Source organism: Saccoglossus kowalevskii, chromosome 1 (assembly GCF_978046115.1).
Source record: "Saccoglossus kowalevskii chromosome 1, keSacKowa6.1, whole genome shotgun sequence".
NCBI classification, from domain to species: domain Eukaryota; kingdom Metazoa; phylum Hemichordata; class Enteropneusta; family Harrimaniidae; genus Saccoglossus; species Saccoglossus kowalevskii.
The window spans coordinates 36,169,630-36,174,651 of record NC_140641.1 but is presented as its reverse complement, the minus strand read 5'-3'; the positions used below and the strand labels follow the sequence as shown (position 1 = coordinate 36,174,651).

The following is a 5,022-nucleotide window of genomic DNA, read 5'->3' as shown; positions in this document are numbered from 1 at the left end:
CCTCGAAGCATATAGTAATGCGAGTACACACACACACACACACGTTAATAAATACACGTCATTTTGAAAACTAATGGAGTTTATTGCACAAAAGAAGTAAACAAGAATGAAATATTGACATGGAGTATATATTTATGACATGGTTGAGTATTTTTTTAACGTCACAAAAAAACATACGATGTGAGTAAGGAAAATAGTTGCGTAGTGTATAAATGTTTAGCGTGATTAAATATTTCTTTGTTAACACCTCGAAAAATACGTAGATACATGTAAATGTGCGGCGTGGTTAAATTTATTTTTAATGCCACAAAAAATACGAGTACATAAACGATTCGATTAAAACACAGAAACGAGAAAAGCCAATAATAGTAAACATTGATCAATAAAAAATAATTCATTCTATATATACATATGTTGTTTATTTTTACATTTCTTACTTCCTTTCAATGAGTCAAGCAGTCTGTACACTTTTTTTTTTATTCCATCACTATAATCAGAATCGCTCATCTGTCGTACAAAAAAGAGAGAGAGAGAGAGGATAATATTAAAAACCGATAGTTATATAAAGAAAGTATAAGTTATGTGTTGAAAATTTAATAGTATGAATTATCCCGTAAAACTGCGGTCATCAATCCGCTAAAATGCAAAGTATGCAAAATCGGTTGATCGACGTACAGTTTGTTTTTCAAAAAATGGCGGACTACGCTACTATGAGTTAAAATGTATAATTACCTGATCGTTTCACAGAATAACTTTTGACATACATAATCATCACACGGAATGAGTTTACGGTGTAACGTAGCGATTTTCGTTTTTCCCCCCGACGAAGAAAATATGTCCTCGCTTCTTGCCAAAGATTCAAAGGCGGTAGACCAAGTTTGACCTTCCGTGAAAAGTTCATCTCATGGACACTACGAGTCATACAGGACGTATTGGCAACACATGGCTTGAAAGTATTTGATGATTGTAGATCCACGTACGAGAAATCTTATAAATTCCATGACATGACTACCGTACGAGTCATAATAGTCTTCGTGGTAAGGGTATTTCAGACAGAAAGTGGCCCAACGCGTTCCACTCGCGAATATCAACGGTGTTTGATATAAGCGATGTGTATCATTCCGAAGCACACTAGTGAATGCCAGTCTGAACTCAATCACAAGATTAAATGTAAGGCGTGTCTAGTCCTAAGTGTTCCCAACGTGAAATAGACCTCCCACGTAGATGATAAACAACAGATGTTGGTATATTTATGTTATCTAAAACATGAACACTCACAAACAGCCTGAGAGATATCGAGTTTCAAGTTGAAAGCGTGAATTTCGACCTGCGTGTATGGGATACTGATAACATGACTCGACATTCTGTTGACCCCGGCACTATCAGTCAATTCACTGACTTAAACCACAGTCACTCTACTAGGACGGTTAGGAAGCGCCGCGTCATTCTATTGTACCCACCCTTGTCTCCATAAACATTGAAACAAGAGAGGTGTTAACGAGTTAAGAAGTCATTAGCATTAAACAGGCGACGGAAAACACGCGATAAATCATGAGACAGTGCGAGAGTTGCGTCATTTTCCCCCACAAAGCATTGCAATACATGGTATTTTGACCTTTCAACGAAGAGCAGTCTCAAATGCGGAAATGAACATGCTTTGTATATACACGTTTTTCGCGAGAAAATCTTGCTGTCTTGTATGGCATTCTGAAATTATAAATAGTTAATAGAATACTATATTAGTGAATTTCCCCCAAAAGTCGCCCCTGTCTCGACTGAATCAAAACATGTTGAACGGGATTTGTATCAGTCGTCAAATAAAGCGAATGGAGGGATATGAAAGCACGACAATCAAAAATCTCTTTTGTCCAATTACCTCCTATGAAAACTATGCAATAAAGCAACACGGCGACCACCTCCATAGACGAAAACATGCAAAACTTCGCCATAAAGTGACTCTAAAAACACACAAAAAATACGAGAATGGACAAAGGAATATTGTAAAGGTTTGCAGACATCAATATTTTTAGCGATAAAATTGTTTCTAAACTGAGTGAGGGGTTTATTTTACGGACCGAAAGACTGTTAGAGATCAAGACAAAGAGACTGTCAACAAAACACCGTTTTTCTCGAGTAAAGCATCTTCAAGATTGCAAAAGAATGCTCATCTGAAAAATACAATATCACTCCTAGTCACAGTTCAGTTGAGATTGTAGTTTGATGTAAAAATAAAGCACAATTTAAAAAAGTTCACGGTCTTCTCGAGGGTCTTCTCGAGCAACATCGAACGCAATAAATAATGGTGAAAAATAGTGCATTCCAATGACAAATACGTCATAGTTTTGAGACCAGCATAGGTTCTCAGAAGCTGCTCGTTCACACCTTTAACCAATAGAGCTTCCTAACCGTCCTAGTAGAGTGACTCCTAGTAGAGTGACTGTGCTTAAATTATTTTTATCAATTAGCCTTTGCTAAAATACTACCGTCATTTTCCACGTCATTAAAAAAAACATGGCCCGCAGCGGAGGGATTTGAAATAAAACACGTTCAATCTCGTAATGACGCGTTCTCCGTGTCAATGTTACGATTATACTCGAAATTGACTACTAGTATTTGGGGGATAAAAACTGGGTCAACTTGATTCAGTCAACATGAATCTGACCCAGGCAGTATGATGATTCCAGTCCGTCACCAATTCACTTGTCTGAAAAGGCACACCCCAAGGGTGTATGACGCCTTGTCTCAATTCAGGCCGAATCAAAGACTGTGCACGCCGTCGATCTATATCTGTGATCGATGTAGACGAGAAACATTCCACCACTCTGATCGTTTTTATATCATCGGTAATTCAGTGTACCGCTCGAATGTAATGCATCAATCAATAGTTTAGTTTTGAAGGTTTATTTTACAATAACTGGAAAACCGACCGAAATCGCGAAATTTTAGGATTCAATCTTTACTCAGTCAAACATCAAAACTAAGTATTCAGTTCATTCTCTCTTCACTAATAAAATGGCAGTACTCAGCAAACTATCATTCATCGTTTTTTTAAACATCATTTCGAGTATCCACGATTTCGAAATACTAGAAGAGGCAAGAACGAACGTTACATTTGAATGGTCAAATGACAAGGGGCTGACCCCGCTCGAACGTGCAACAGAATGTATTAAATACATTGACCCATTTGAAAAACAGAGTCAACCTCAAAACATTGAGAGCCATAGCCGATGCTTCAAACAACGAGTTTCTCTTCAAATGGTTCAAAACCAAATTAAATGAAGCACTATGATTCGTCACAAATTACGCTGACATCCTTAGCAGCCTGGCAAAAGAAATCACTCAACTAACCACACCACCAGATTCAAATTTCCACGATCAACGACAAAAAAGAAACATTATAGGCGATCTCCTGTTCGAGGTAACGGCCTTGGCTTGGCTACAAAGAGACAATTGTAGTTACTAGCTCGAGAAATTGACCCATATTTCTAAGACAAAATTAACCAAATTTTGAAATTATACATATTTTAATACCAAACTTGTTATTTTTACCAACAAACTACTGAATCACAGTACGTATAATAACGTATACCATTGACAAATTCAGACTCCGCTTATAAATTATACTCGATTATGTCTTTACCACTAATTTAAAATAAACAGTTATATTGGAAAGAATGAGATGAAATTTTATTATTATCATTGTAGATTCAATAAGCAAACTGGAAGCGGGTCAAGAAATCGTAAATGTTTCATATTATAGAGATGGTGCGTAGTTTGTTCTTTGACGGTAAACACGTACGCATTTTCAATGGCGAACATCGACCAGTAATAATGGCATACACTTTGTATGCTAATTCATGTTTAATAAAATGCGCTAAGTTTTGATTATTCCCAAGATGTACAGAGAGCACTCGCTTATCCATTAGACAGATTCCACTATACAATTATAATATCCTGACCGCATTGTTTAAACTCTCGTAAATCGACTGTTTGACGTGACTGGGGCACCGGTGGACGAGAAATGCGTGCACATTACATTTCGTTAACACTTTCATTCATAATAGTATCACTTGCAATATGGCGTAATATCAATCGACGATCCTCAAAATACTGTATGTATGTATGCACGTTGTAGTTCGAATGATTAGATATTTCTTTTATTTTGCCATTTTTGTCGATTCTTTCATTATGAACAGTGTTGACTTGCTCTCGAAATAAATACTTTACACCGATGTTACCGTTTGTAATGTTTATAGTGTATACGTGAAAGATATTCGCCTTTGAAATAATAATTGAAGACACAACTATATAGTCTTCAAATCAGCTGGGTGTTATTATTGAAGTAACGCACGACGCGTGATATTGTTTTAATGGGGTCTGATCGCGTTTCATAACTCCTGTATTGAATAATGCCATGAATCAAATTGTCCTAACAACATGGTAAACACGGGTCAGCAATAAGTAGCTATTTTATCGGTGAGGAAAGATCTGCTTCTTGATTGCGATTATGATTATGTCTAATATAATTTATAATAATCTATTACTCTACGTACACAACTTGAAGCGGGCTTTTCAATTCAACTCACTGCGGCCGTACACAACATGGCTAGTTCCCCCTTCGAAAGAGTGCGTGCGTGTGCTGCGTTAGCAACACTATCTGTGACCACTGAGCTTTTCAAATATTTACAAAGCACGATGTGATAACTGAGGTGGTAAACTGACCATGATGTCAATATCCAACCATCTAATTTGCACAATAATAATTAAAATTGAAACCGTATTCATGCGTGGGATCTTGGTTGGAAATACAACGAAGTAACAAAAAACCAGCAAAGTGTAACAATAATAAAATCACAAACATGTGAATGTAAAGCAAAAAAAAAAAAAAAAAAAAAAAAATATTTGGTGGTTGGTTTAGGCATTTGGCATTTTAGGATTTTTTTTTTCTTATCGTGCCCTGAATCAGATGTGGACGAATGTTCCTAGCTCAATGATTGTTTTGTCATTTTAACTTTTTAGTAT

The 5,022-nt window shown here is 36.5% G+C and overlaps 1 long non-coding RNA gene across 1 annotated transcript; it reads right to left on the bottom strand.

The window, feature by feature from the left end:
- Positions 1-397: 397 nt before the first annotated feature.
- On the bottom strand, positions 398-1,277 carry LOC146750869 (uncharacterized). Its single transcript, XR_014928057.1, has 2 exons — positions 733-1,277; positions 398-507 (listed from the first exon to the last, which is right to left on the bottom strand). It is a non-coding gene; the product is annotated as an uncharacterized LOC146750869 (long non-coding RNA).
- Between the last annotated feature and the right edge of the window lie 3,745 nt (positions 1,278-5,022).